The sequence below is a fragment of the Gossypium hirsutum genome, chromosome D11 (assembly GCF_007990345.1).
Source record: "Gossypium hirsutum isolate 1008001.06 chromosome D11, Gossypium_hirsutum_v2.1, whole genome shotgun sequence".
Taxonomy (NCBI): Eukaryota; Viridiplantae; Streptophyta; class Magnoliopsida; order Malvales; family Malvaceae; genus Gossypium; species Gossypium hirsutum.
Genome location: NC_053447.1, coordinates 51,749,037 through 51,765,239, shown reverse-complemented (window position 1 = coordinate 51,765,239; position 16,203 = coordinate 51,749,037).

Genomic DNA, 16,203 nt, shown 5'->3' with positions numbered 1-16,203 from the left:
TTAAAAGGTAAGGTTTGGTTGATTTATTTTGGAAAAAATGTACCATTTCATTTTGAGATACAATGCTTGAATGAATCATTGGAAAGAATCATGTTGGTATTATAAATTGTTGGATGTTTTGGTAATGATTTATAACTTGTATGTAATAGTGCCAAAATGGCATATTGGTTAGGCACTTTAAGTTGTTTTGTACCATGATTTGGCTTGATCACTTAATGTGTTTTAGGCAAGAAATTTTGAAACATTTAGGTGTGTGTTTAGAATGCTTAAGTGTTTAGGTTGGATGAATTGGAAAAATGGTCATTTTGATGTCACACGGTTTGCCACACGATCGTGTGCCACGTAATCTAAATGCATGATTATTGGCACAGTATTAATTTGTTACACGGCTATGTGACTCAATTTTACACGGCTTCAGTCTTTAGCACGGTTGGAGTACATGGCTATGTGATTCAGCACCACACAACCTCAACCTGTCACACGGTCGTGTGACCCCTGTTTAGTGTTTTTACCTCACTTTTATGTAAAGTTTCAAATTAGCCCATGTTTAGTTCTAAACTATTTTTAGAGCTTTCATAAGCTCGATTTAAGTTCGATCTCGTATGTATAACATGTTTTAATTGAATTATTGATATTTAATTATTGTTTTAAAGAAGTTTTGAATTGAAATAGCATTTTCCTGTTCTGTTATTTGTTATACCATCTCGTAACCCTATTCCAGTGGTGGAGACGGGTAAGGGGTGTTACATGTGATAGATCACATATTTATGTAATATTTATTTTTATTTATTGAATGATTTTAGGATATTGATTTTGTATGAGAATCCTAATATCGTTATTGAGTAATATTTTTTAGAGGAAGAACAACAAGAATGAAAATATTTTAAAAGAAAGTATACTAGTGAAGTAGAGGAAGAACAACAAGAAAAAAATATTATGCATTAGTTTATATGAATTTTACCCCTAATAATAGGTGAGCATGACCCTTCTTAAGGTGAGAAAGGACTTAAATAGGTTGATCTTGAGGGACATGTAACAACCCTGGATTGGCTAGTTGGTCTATTTTAAGATCTTTGTTAGGTGGGACTATGACATCACCTAAGTTGCAAAGTATATGAGTAACAATCTAAAACCTTTTATGATAGATTTCGTAAAATTTCGATAAAATACGATGAGATTTATCAAGAATTAGCTTGTTAAATTAATTTAATACTAGAAAATAATTCTTGAAGTTAGAAATTATTTTAAGAATTCTAGAAATCATTATAAAGCAAGGAATGTTGCTGAATCGTCTAACGCTAAAGGGAAAAAGGGCGTACCATTTTGGAATTGTTGTAATTAATTTAATTGTTTAGTATTCGAAATATGTTGAAAATCTTTTAGATATAATCTGCATCATAAAGTATATAAATCCTGGAAGTATTGTTATTGTTGTGTTTTGAATATTTGATATTTGGTTGACTAAATCACATTTATTGCACACCAAAGATTACTATTATTGAATTGTGCTATGTGCTACCTACATTTATTCTAATTAAGAATTTAATTGGATGTTCATGAGTTATTTAATATTTGAAATATGCAAATTTTCATATGTAAGAAATCAAAAAGTTGGTTGTTGTTTTAATGGTTACTTATATGATTTACTATTCTTTTAAAATTAATTACTTGCATTTAGTAATTTTATAATGTTTTAGATCATTGTGCATTTCGAGGTTTTTTCTGTGTGTGTCTTCAAAGGTATCGTAAAAGAAATTCATTCAGCAATAGTGATGGAAAAATCGATTTCAAAAATGGTTTTATTTGTACAGTGAAATCTTTTTCTTTTTTTCTTTTTGTAAAAACAAGTCTTTGTTAAGTTATCTATGATAATAAATTTTATCAAATTTAGTACTTATGTTATTTTCTTAGTGGGATCTGTCAATTCCTGGCTTTCAATCAAAACAATTTATTTTTACTATTTTCGAACCTTCGGTTGCTAAGAGAGTACGATTTTAATCCTGAACCGATCACACAATGAAAATGTTAACTTTTCGATAATGAAAGCTAATTGTCTCTATGAGTAAAGTGAAACCAAAATCAATAACTCTAGTTCTCACGAAAAATAGAACTTATTTTGGAAAAATAAATCACTAAATTTCAACAGAGTAACTACACTAAATGATGTGTATATTTTGGCTTAACCCGTTGTCTCTATTTATAGGAAAAAACACAGAGTTAATTAGAAAAAATAAAATAATAATATTTTAATAAAAAACGCAAAGCCCTTTCTGAGATAGTAGGCGGCACACACACTAGGAATACCCAATGTGCCACCCACCCCATGTCCAAGTGGTCTCCTTGAGCATTTCTTTGTATTTGGTACAATTATATATGTTCTCTAGACTTTAAAATAGACTCATATGATTTATTCAACCTAATAACCAGTTTTCTATTTTCAAAATATTTTTTTTTTCTTATAAAACTACAATGTCTAATTAATTTAATTTTCACTTTGAACTCACTTATTTAATTACAATAAATTAAATAATATTTCAAATAGACTAAATTATTTTCAAAGTTTTCTCTTGTTCCATTAGAAAAAAAATACATTTATTGTGCATAGTAATCAAGCAATTTATTTATCTTCTGTCATTTTCATTCACTCATTCGCAACAATTCAAATTTCAATTTGTTACGGGTTGTGTTAAGTTAATGAAGGGACCAACCAGACATATATAATTAGGATTTAATTTATTTGTAATTAAGTTTCTACTGATCTTCTATTACTTACAACATTTTTAGTCTTGAAGTCATTCTATTAAAAGTGCCATGATAGAAAACTTCCTATTGTATAAGAGACCTAGGGGACATGGTAAATTTTCAATTTAGGCTTTTTATAATTTATAAAAATTTAAATTAGTCATGATAAAATTATATTTTGGCCCCAAAAATGATAAAAATTTGATTTAACACTTTAAAAATTATAATTATATAGACTATTAAAATGATGAAATCGCATTTTTACTATCATAAAAATATACAATTTAATTTTGGCCCCCCAAAAAAAATTCTGACTCCGCCACTTAGAATTACAAGAGCAACTTATAATTATATTTGTTCAATGATCTTATCATAAGTGTGTTACCCTTACAAGATATCTTTAATTTCTTTAGGTTAAAACCGCTAACCCAATATAATCATATTTTATTTCATGGTAACTGTTGCATCTTCTATGATGAAAAAGATAATCACTAAATATTTATTTTATAACAAAGTAATCTTGTTGATGTCGAAAAATTCAATTTGGAGTACTAATTTTCTTTAATAGAGATAGTCTTGAGTACTAAATCGATCGAGAAGCTCATGAGTTGATTAAGGAATCAGCAATTAGAAAATATAAAATGATTTACTCGAATAACTGGTGAAAATAGTAAAGGACGCAAAGTGGTTAAATTTGTGAGATTGGATTAAGGAAAAATTAATGTCTTAATTTACAAATTTACCAAGGACTTAAGATTAATAGAATAATTATAAAATATTGTTAGTGGACACTCATGATCACTACCATTTAGTACAATTATCAATTATCATGTTAAACCACAACCATTGGATTTTAAGTTTCATAATCTTCTTCTTCCACCATATGTTCAAGGGAAAGAAAGTTTTTCTTTCTCCATTCTTGCATGACGTGACCTAGACTAGAGAATTCACCAGTTTTCTCTTCAAATTTTAATTAGATTTTTAGCTAGAAATGTTAGATAAGTATATTGAATTGTTAATATTTTCCTAACTTACCATTGTTAAATCCTGTCACTACACCAAAACAGGCTTTTAGCGGCGCTTTTTTAGGCCTTTAGCGGCCCTTTTTAATTTTCAGAAGCGCCACAAAAAACGCCGCTAATGACAGCGTCGCTAACTTTAGCGGCGTTTTTTGAAATAAACGCCGCTAAAGACCATGATCTTTAGCGGCGCTTTTCCTACAAACGCCGCTAAAAACACTGACTTTTATTATTTAATTGCCACGAAAAATGTGGTTAAAAAAATTATTATTTAGTTATAGCGAAAGTTTAAAAAAATTTTAAAATCGAGTCGTCGTGTTATTTATAGCAATTAATCTAAATCAAACTTATAGATGTGTTTTTTGCAAGGCGAACTCTAGTTGATCTTGACTTTCAACCGAATAGTTTTCTCTGCTATTCTTGTACCATGAACTGCGTCGAGTGTGGGTCCAACAACCCGAACCAAATCATAGGAAATAAACGATTTACTTACTTTTAGTAGGAAAGTAAGTTCTCTCTATAAATTAATAAAACTCATAATTTCTAGAAATAGAATTTATTATCTATAAATAAATTATAACTACTTCCTGATAAAATAACGATGTATGAATTGTTGTGTGTCAATAGTTCAACCGGTGCTCTTTATTTATAAGAAGAAGCACAATAGATCTGGTTAAATAAGTACTGACTAAATAATCTTATTTAAATAGAAAATACATTCCTACTCTAACTAGAGTATGAGGCAGCACACGTTTGTATTTTCTACTAGTTTTGTTGCCCCCATGCTATATGAGGGCTAATTGGGTCTCTTATATATTAGATCTAGTTATATGTGTTTTCTGAATTTTTAACTTAGTATTTATAATTTAATTTAACCTTATATTTATTTTTATTTCCAAAAATAAATCTTATTTAATCAATTAATTTATTTAATTAAATAAACTAAATTAATTTCTTAATTAAATAAACTTCTCAACTCAATTTTAATTAACAATTTTACCATAATAAAATCTATGAGAAAAAATATTTAATTTCTTTATTCAACAAATCTCATAATGACAGATTTATTTTATTTTATTTTTAAACTTCAATTATAATTTGAAAAAATTTAAATTAATTATCAAGTCATTTCTACACTTAGGAAGAATATGCATTACTGTTGATAGTAATAAATGCAATCTATTTCTCTTACTTCATTGTTTCCATTCATTTCTATTTATTGGTTTTACATGCAATTCATTTCAAGTTATCTGGAGTTAGAGGAAGAGACAATTGGACATATATAATTAGGGCTCAAATAATTTATATTTAAGTTTCAGCTTTTTCGTCTATTAATCATAACATTATTTAATCACAAAATCATTCCACTAAAGTATCGAGTTCTTTCTTATTATATATTATGACGAAAATTACTTCACAAAAAATTATATATCTTTATTTTTTATTTTTTAAAACGAAATGAAACAAAAAAAAATTAGTTATGGTAAAATATTCATGCAAAAAAGGTGTTTCAATCTATTTAGCAAAAATCAACATCACATGATAGTCAATTTTTATCCCAAACAATTAAACGAATCAAAATCATTTTTTATTGAAATCAAGCCATGAAATCAAAATTTTCCTAATGCCTAAATGCTTCAAGGAATGGAAATTAAATTAAAAAACCCAAAATTAGAATATATATATATAAAAGAACAAACTCAAAAGCAATGAATATGGGTAAAAAAATCAAATTACCATAAACATTTCAAAAAAAAATCGGTTTTTTTTATCTATTTAAAGCGATTTTTGATAAATCCAATCATACAATAATTATTGAAATGTGGAATCAACTGGTTTTTAATTAAATCTGTTGAAACAATGGTTTGTTTTCATTTTAACACTTATTCCTTTAAAAGTTAAAAACACAAGAAGCTTGGACCAATCTTAACTTATAAGGAGAACTTTCAACTACTTACTCTCAACTCCTGCTCCAATTTTTGCATATAAAAAATAGTTTTTGACGAGGTAATTACTTTTTACATAACGATAATTAGAATCTAAGCTATTTCTGAAAAGGTTAAATATAAAATTAGTACTTGAATTTGTCTATTTTTTTAGATTGATACTTAAAGTTTTTTATCCTAAATTAGTATTTAAAATTTTTTCCGTTCACTATATTGGTTTCTGTGCCTAACACTATTAATTTTTTATGGCGTCGTAACATTGGCCAATCACGCGATGTCACATGGTGTTCTATTTGTACCTCCTTTTCGTTTTACTTCCTTTTTTATTTTCTCTCTTTTTCTGCACTGCTTCTACACCATTGCTAGGCCACCGTTCGGCCTCCTCCAGTGAGCTTTCTGGTGAGCCACAAGATACTAATCTGCTTCTCCATTGATTTTGTTTTCCGCAAAAATATAAACATTGAGTGTTGCTATCATTTGGAGAATGCCATCAAGACTAGGATACAAATTTTAGACTTTCAAAGCAAATTTCTTTGCTCCATTAATATCCTTTGCTATGAACTTCTTCTCATTAAGTTCTTTAGCTCTAGTGGCCTCATCCTTATTGCACTCCATTTCCCTTTCCCAACGTTGCTCTGTGATAAAAGAGTCACCAACAGACAACTCTTAAATATCTCAGCCACCCTCATACTCTTTCCCGTACTTCACAAAAAAAAAAAGCCCAAAGCTCAATGAAAAACATCATACAAACACTACCCAAAATCATCAAAAATAGGTGCAAACAATACAAGCCAGGTCCTCCATCGAAGATTAAAATGCAAAGAAAAAACTAGGTCAAATGCAATAAAATAAGAACTTTCTCCTACGCCACGCCAATGTCAAGACATCCTTCGATCTTTATCACCCCTTTTGGTCTTCGTCGCCAATACGACCTTTAGAAAGTAATCGTACCCGAAAAAGCTGATATTCGTGTCTTTGTTCATCATTGTGTTGAATACTTAGTGGTTTGTGTTTTACAATAACTTGTTGTCGTTGATGATGGCACCCTTTTTTTGGGTTGAGTGGGGAATGTGGTGAGCTTTTCGCCACAGTGAATGGCAGCCAGGATTCGAACTGATGGTGTTTGTTGTTGTGTGTTTGTCTTGTTTATTTGGTTTGCTTATTAGTTTCTTTGGATTCGCAACTAGGAAAGCAATCTCTGCTACAACATTTTACTATCACTGGTGTGGTTAATAAGTTTCTTATTGTTTTGATCAATGTATTGGTTTGGGATAAACATGCTACTCCAATTGGCTTGGTTTGTCTCCTTTTCACATTGGCGGGTGGGGTTCTTTATCAGCAGCAGTATAGAAGTAGGGAAGAAAAAGAGGGAAAATATAAAAAGGAGAGAAAAAAAGGGGAAATGAAAAAGGAAATAGCAGCCCACATGGCACTGCACGATTGGTCAACGCTACCATGTTATAAAAAAAGTAACCACGTTAAAAGGAGGTATCAATATAGTGGACGGAAGAAATTTTGAATACTAATCTAGGATAAAAAAACTGTAAGTATCAATCTGAAAGAAGTGGACAAGTTCGGGTACCAATTTTAAATTTAACTCTTTCTAAAATAGATAAACATATGATCTTAATGACTTGAATCCGCAAGATCAATGATGTTCCTTTTTATCGCCCTACCTATTTCTCGAACGTGGCACAATTTAATTGTTTAAATAAAATCTACACCAAAATAAAATCATTTTATCACAACGCATCATTACAAACATTAATATTTAATCATCTCATAGCCTAAAACTCTAAAAAATGCTTATTATAATTTTTAGTGGCTTCTCAATATAGTATAAAACTAATTAAATTCATTAAAAAATAATATTCTTATCGAGTATACAGATAAAATCATGGAAACAGTCTTGTGCGAAATATTGAAAAGTTTTTACAGCCTTACAAGATGATAAATACAATATCTGTCCTTGCTGGAACTTTCTTTCACTAAAACTCATAAAACTTAGATTGAATGTGGAAGAGAATTCATGAGATTACTTTCTTTCTATATGACTTCATCAAAATCTTAATGTTGGAGAATACAGAACCGATCTCATTCTTCAAAAAGAAGCCCAGTAGACCAAAGGGCCCAAGTCCACCTCTAAGCCCACCATTTAAAACAAGGGTGATCAATCACATTATTTCATTGCCCCAATGATCCTAGCTTATTTCAATTATCAAATATTTCATTCAAATACCTTTGTGTAACAAAATTATCATTTTACCCATTTTATTAGATTTTTAGATTTTTACTCATTTTCCAGTAAAAATGAGAAATTTATAATCTAATTCCTATACTTTTAAATCTTGATCAATTTATTCCTAATTCTTGATCCAACCTATTCTGATGACAATTAATCAATACCAACTCATTTTTCATATTTTGGGTCAAAATTGCACATTAGTACTCATACTTTTCAAAATTTATGATTAGGTCATCTTATCACATTTTCACTTTTAAAATTCTTTTCTTTAGGGATTCTTTATCTATAGTTTAAAATTCTTCACAAATCCAAACAAACCACCCTTTGGGATCTTATACTCTAGCCACCGAGTCTAAAGTTTTACTTTGACTTCCACAACCGCCACTCATAACCATAGTGACACATTGAGTGATAATTATCTAAAAGGTGCCACTAAAGTTTCGACGATCTCCACAAAATTGATAGGGTACAAATCCTCTAAGGGATGCAATTAAACCTCGGATACCCTCCACATCTTCAATCTACATATTTAGTGATATATTTTGTTTGTCTTCATCTTTCTCATTTATCTCTTATACCTCCATCTTTTTAGTTTATTCCTTTGCCTTCTTCCTTTATCAAATACTTATATTAACTTACATATTAGAGTGTCTTATAGCACAAATCTCAGCACTCCGTAAACTTACTTTTATTTTATAGAAACCTGAAAGCATTTAAACTCATTATACCTTTCTTGAAAGACATCTTTAAACTTGATCCGTGATAATAATAAAAACATACAAACAAAGGCAAACCATAGTTAAAAGGCCAAAATATAAGGAATGAGAGTGAAATTAAAAATTTTGTTCAAAAAAAAACAAAAAAGAGAGTGAAATTAAAAAACCAAAAATTAATATATATATATATAAGAACAAACTTAAAAGCAATGAATATGGGTAAAAAAATCAACCCATAGATAATTCAAAATTTTTTTATTTTGTTATTTACTTAAAGGGATTTTTGATAAATTCAATTATACAATAATTATTAAAATGTGGAATCTGTTATGAATATAAATTTTAATAGTTATTAGAAGCAAAGATCTACATCCCTACTTCATTTATACTTCTTATGTCTATAAATAGAGACTAGGGAGAAGCTTTATATATATTCTGGTTGATCAATAAAATACGTTCTCTCTTTGCTCTCCCATTCTCTTTGTTTTTTTTATTCTCTATCTTTTATTTTATAACACGTTATCAGCACGATTCTATTTTATTTTCAAATACGATTATAAGGCCTAATATTTGCCCGGACCAATAGATAATAAAAAAACCAAACACCACAGTTTGTTAAACAACCCAATTAACCTAGCCCAGATGCTAAACCCAATTAGCCTAAACCTAAGCCCAATACCCTGGCCCAACACTAGAACACACGGCATCAGGAAACCCTAGCAACAGCCCCCTCCCAGCGCCGTAGCAGCCTCACAACACATCGCCTTCGGCCCTCCCCTCACACGTACTGGCCTCCGTATCCGCCACGTCCACAGCTCCGTACCCGTACCTGCAAAGGACAAGCAAACGCAGCAGAGACAAAGAAAGGCAAAAAAATTGTATTTGGGGGATTTATTTTTATTTTTATTTTTATTTTTATTTTTCTTTGTTCGGCTATAAAAGAGCCTTTCAAAAAAACCTGTAAAAAAAAGGGGAGAAAACAAGGATATTGTATCAAAATTTTGAAAAGCAATAGAAAAATAGTTTCTAAAGGTGATTTCTTTCGAGCTTTTTTCTTTTTTAGATCATCGTTTCAGATATATTTTTAATAATAATAAATAGAAGAGAAAGAAAGGAAGTGAGAGGCTTACCTGGTCTCCGTTCGCTCCGTCGTAATCGGGGTCGGACGAGGCTGAGGGTCCCCTGAGCAATCGATCCGCAGATACGGCGAGGGGGGATCATCTCTGTTAGTTTTTTTCCTTTTCTTTTTAAAAAATGGAGGAGTCTACTTAGGCTAGGGTTTATTTTAGCTTTTATATGGTGAAAAACGGCGTCATTTGAGACCGAGTTTGATGGTCTCAAAACGACGTTGTGAGGGGCTGGTATTCGTACGGTAACCCGACCCGGGGGAAGGATCCGCGCATTTTGTTTGATGGTCTATTTCCTCGCACAGTTCCTCTACTTTTCAAGCGCGCTTCAATTCAATCCTCTTATTTCTTTTTAAATTTAATCTCTCATTTTATTATTGTTTCATTTTAATCCATATTAAAGCGCTGCGTTTTGGGCAAGGGATTATTTTCCTTTTTGGTCCCTAATATTACGCGCGTGTTTTAATACAACCTTTGGATATTTCGAATTGCATTTTTTGTCTTTACATTTGGTTTTACTTTCAATTTAGTCCCCTTTTTGCCCTTTTTATTATTATTAAATTATTTTTATTACCCTGGTTATCATCATTATTATTAGTATTATTATTTATATTAGTTTATATATTTATCTACATATTTTTTATGTATATACTTTATTATATAATTTTAGGTGTTAACATTTATATATGATATTATTTTATACATATATACAATTTATATTAAATCATTTTGATTATATACATGTATATATAACATGGTATTGATTGTACATTGTATCTTTTTATTTATTCATACATACATATTTTTTTTTAAAAAAGAAAAAACAAAAAACAAAAAAAACCTACTTTAATATATTTTGCTTATTTCAACTTTGTATATTATTAGGTATATATTGTCATTTATATTATTATTAAAATTTTCCTTCCATATGTATTATTTATTTAAATTAATAAATGTATATGATGTAATGCATTTTGATTTTTTATATAGTGTTTATTTTGAATGTTGATGTTGGTATTGGCATAATTGAGGCTATTGTTACTATGTTTGTTTGTGTTTATCTATTGATTGTTTGTATTCATTGGCGTATATTTAAATTTACAAATAATCAATTCGCGTTGTACATTATCATTCTATTGCATTTTATTTGCTTAAAAGGTTACGTTTCATATCATTTAAAAATCGAATGCATTTTTATTCAAAAAGCCTTCAAAATAACGCGACACTCGAAATTTAGGATCCTCGAAAAGATTGTGTCCTAACTTACTGGATTTCAATCTTCCTCGCTGTATCCAAGAAATCGAGTATCCTTTTTAAAGCATAAATAAAAAGCTCATGCTCAGGAATTCGATACGTCGTATCCTAACGCATTGGATATGACGTGTTGTTTTCTCGAGACGAGGATTTTTCTAGTAAATAATAATAAGGGCAATATTCAATGCTCGGAATTTTGAGAAATTGTGCCCTAACGTATTGGGTTTCGATTTTTCATCTGACTTAAGCAATCGAATAACCTTCTTAAAGCACATGATTCTCTTAAAAAAGGAGACAAATTAATTTCGAAGATTGAATTGTTGCACCCTAACTCACTGAGTGTGGCAATTTATTTCTGCGAAATAAGTGCGACTTACCATTCAATTTAGTTGATTCAAGTTTTCTCACCAAAGGATCATATTTTAAAATCTTTTCAAAGTTTTGACATTAAGACATCAAACAATTAATTCGGTACCAATCTTGGGCGTACGAGGGTGCTAACCTTTCCTCGTGCGTAAGCGACTCCCGAATCTATTTTCTCAAAATTTCGTGGACCAAATTTGTTTTTAATGGTGAACCGGTCACACTTTAATAAAATATCGGTGGCAGCTCTCATTTTCGTTTTTAAGTTGACAACCAATTAATTTTTTGTTTTTCAAAAAGTGATTTCGACAGCTTGGCGACTCCACTAGGGACGATAAGAGAGGCAGGCCGTAAAATTGATTATTTTTGTCTTATTGTCGAAAATTAAAATTTTGATTTGAAAAATTACGATCTTCTCTTTGCATTTGTTTACATGATTACTATAAATTAAGTTTTATATTTTGTCACCATGTTGCATAAAGATTGTTTAGTATCACCTTTTAAGTGGGAGTGAGAAGCTACTCCTTCGTGAGGTTTTCACCTCCGTGCAGGATAGTAGATCACTTTCGGAATACATCCGTACCTATGTCTTCGTGAGATTTTCATCTCCGTGCAGCCATAGGGAAATGTATTCCCCTGAACCGAACACAGTCTGTATGAGCCTATAATGGGTGAAGATCGAGGAATCTGTTGGTTCGGGTACCTTGACTTTAGAGCCAAACCATATGTAGAAAACCTTAGGAACCCATCCTAGGTAGAGCCACTCCAAATCCTTAGTGGTTACCTGACTAGGTACTTTTGTTTTCCTTGCTTGCTTATGTTTTGTACTAACCCCTCTTGTTGTGTTTTGATTATGATTGCATTGCATTTGCATCTTTGGAAAGAGATATTGATTCAAGTCTGATTACTAAATTAGAAAGCTTGTCATGGAATACGGATTCCTTGATAAAGTGGAAAATAATACGGCTGCCTGAATATATTCTGAGAAACAAAAGAAGGGTGATGAAAGAGTTCGTGACCTTTACTTCGTGGCCTAAGGGTTCGAGACGATTGTCTAAGAGCCTTCGACGTTTCAACTCCCTTGAAGAAGCTGACAAGCTTTATGAAGATGGGTAGATGATGGATCGCGACCAAGATTAAGAAAAGGAGCTAGCAGTGGCATCTATTGGAAATTGGCGAGATTATCTCAAACATGCGGATGAAGAAAAAGATCGATGTTGTCTCTTGGAATATAAGGGCGAAGCCGTACATGCCTCTGCTTTATGTAAAGGAATTTGCCTTCTAGTGAAGTTTTCTAAATGTAATTGAATCAGAATCAACATCTCTTTAGGCATTCATTTCATGCTTTAGCATTACATGCATTAAAGTCCATTGAAAGAGTCTAATTGAGTAAGTTTATTTTAGCTAATTTGGAAAACTGACCAATCAAGCACCCTTACGGTACTCGTCGCAAAGCCAAAGAAATGGATCAAAGATTAGAGAAATTGGAGCAAATGCAAAAAGAAATGCAAGATCAGCTACAGAAACAAATGAATGAGCAATTGGAAAAAATTCAACATGATATGACGAAAAAAATGTGAGAATATCAAAACGACATGATGGCTAAGCTGACGCAACTATTGACTAATGGAGTAAATAAGGGGAAAGGTCTTATGGTTAATAATGAAGAAGAAGACAAGGATGAACCTCTATATCCTCCAAGCTTTACGCCTCCGCATGTGCAAACTCAAGCTGAGGTGCATCCGCCCAGATCCTCTGTGTCAATTAGGCCTCAGCAGTTTCAAGCTGGTGTTTCAATGCCAATGAACTTTCAGGCTGGATCAGGCTCTAATCCTGGAGATAACTCAGTGAATCTTGTTATTCCTGATTTCGATGAAATAACTGAAAAAGAGAAGGCAAAAGTCGAACTGTCAAAACAATGGGAGGATAGGTGTAAAATGTTAGAGGAAAAATTCAAAGCCCTAGAAAGCGCCGATAGTCACCATGGAATCGATGCTAAAGATCTGAGCTTGGTTCCAGACTTAGTACTTCCTCACAAGTTCAAGATGCTTGAATTTGAGAAATATAGTGGGACCAGTTGCCCTGAAGCCCATATCACCATGTTCTGTAGGAGAATGACTGGGTATATTAACAATGATCAGCTATTAATACATTATTTTTAGGATAGTCTCATTGGAGCAGCGTCGAAATGGTACAATCAATTGAGCCGTACCGAGATTGGTTCATGGAGGGACCTAGCACAGGCATTCATGAAACAATACAATCATGTAACAGATATAACCCCCGACAAAATCACCTTGCAAAATTTAGAAAAGAAATCGAATGAAAGGTTTAGACAGTATGCACAGAGGTGGAGAGAGGTTGTAATCCAAGTTCAGCCGCCACTCCTAGAAAAGGAAACTACGATGCTCTTTATCAACATATTGAAGGCCTCATTCATCACGCACATGTTGGGAAGTGATTCAAAGAGTTTCTCAAATATAATCATGAATGGTGAAATGATTGACAACGCCATCAGAAATGGAAGAATAGAGGGTGGAGAGAGTAACAAAAAATCAGTCTCAAGGAGAAAAGAAGATAAGATGAATAACATAGGTTACTCAAGGTCAGTAAGTCATCCAAGTAAAGGGTCGCTAGTCAACAAGGTTCATTGAGACAAGAATCTGGAGTGAAACCAAGTACTGAGAAGCTTCAGTTCACACCAATTCCGATGTCGTATAAGGAGATGTATCAACGCTTATTCGATGTACACATTATTGCCCCTTTTCTACTCAAAACCCTTGTAACCTCCGTACCCTAAATGGTATGATACGAATGCACAGTGTGATTATCATGCGGGAATTTGGGGACATTCGATAGAAAATTACACCGTCTTTAAAAAGCTTGTTGAAAGGCTCATTAACATGGGTGTTGTCAAGTTTGATGACTCCAATGCAGAAAATCCGTTATCCAATCATAATTGATAATGGAGTGAATGCAATGCATAAAGAAGAGTGGGAAATATTCACATCGAAGAAAAGCAACTGAAGAAGGGACCTTGTTAGATATTCGCCCTTATAAATTTGGAAGTGTTCTAAGCAATTGGGCTGCAGAAGAAAGTCCTGTAGTTTTTAGAGCTTATTTAGAGTAATGTTCAGAACATTTTTGTTGTTTTTAGCCTAAAAGTGATAGAAATTCCTTAGTGAAATAGGCTAATGTCTAAACATCATTATTCTAATGAAATACATCCTTGCGATCATTTTTGAGCCAATATTCTTTCATTACTCATTTATTCTTTTAAATTGTCTTCCACATCATTCTTTCATTCATAATTATATTGTACAAATAATTATTCATAAATTCACACATTCTTTTGTATATTCTTTGGTACTTGCTATGGGTCCTCAGATATCAATGACATGAATGACACTGCTACAGACTCAGATTTTCCTCTTGAGCGAGGCATGTGTTTAGACGGATCTCATGACTTTGGAAATGACATAGATCGTAGCTTATCTCCGAACTTGTCGAGGATGGTAGAACAAGATGATAAACAGATCCTACCTCTCAAGAAATCATTAGAAATTGTGAGCTTGGTAAAGATTAGAATTGACCTGACCGCAAAGATGACACAATACCTAGAGTTTTAAGATGTCTTTGTATGATCATACCAGGATATGCCTGGGTTAACCGCTGATAATGAAATCTGCACAACAACACGATGTCAGAAATTTGCAGTATGAACAATGCAATTCTTTGTCGGGGCAATGCCTCTCTCGTTGTCTCAACATAGCTTTACCCATTTGAAGTCGAGTTTCCATCCCTTCAAGATGTTGATTGGAATTTTCTGTCGTAGTTGCGCCCCAAAAGGCTCTATGAAAGAAATCTGATACCAAAGAAAGTTTCGTATACAAGATGAAAGTGAGAAATCTTATGTGGAAGACTTTATCTATAAAAATATTGATTTTGATCGAAAGAGTTCAGATTCAATAAAAAAATTCAAAATCAAAAAATCAAAATCAAAATCAAAATCAAAATATAAAAAAATGAAAAAATGATTTAAATAAAAAAATGAAAATGAAAAAGAAGAAAAAGAAAAGAAAAGGAGAGGCCAAGGCGAAAACCCGCAAAGGGCGCTTTGTGACCAAATGTGGTTTTGAGTTGAAAACCCAAGAAGGGCAACTCAAATTTTGAGCAAAATAGGGCATGGCCGTCATCATCATCGAAGGCTTCTAATGGGCATTGCTTCATTTTTTAGATCATTAGAGGCTGCTTCATACGCTAATGTCATCATATGCTTATATAGAATTCCAGAGAAGATGGTATTGGAAAACGTATTGAACTTGAACAATAGCACGACAGTTGAGGTCTGAGATCAATTTAGAAGTAGACACCACGTCTCGTCACTGAATTGCCTAGAGATGAACAAGGACTGACATGGGAAATTACCATTGGCCCTTATTGCTTGCCAAACATCTTCGACTGGGACAACACCTTTCTCTTTAGTTTACGAGATTGAGGTAGTTCTACTTATTGAAAACCCCTCTCTCCGGGTATTAGTTGAGCTAAAGTTAGAGGGATCCAATCGTGACGAGATCAGTTGGACCTAGGAAAAGGGTTAAAAGCTACTCATCAGGGTCGGGTGTACTAGAAACAAATGATACGAGCCCATAATAAATAGGGTCATCTTAGAGAATTCCACAAGAGGGCTGGATGTTGAAAAAATCTTTTCTCAACAAGAGGATTCTAGATGGAAATTAATGCTAAGCCAGGGATGTCCCTGTGTTGTAAAGGAGACCTTTTTCAAAGGAG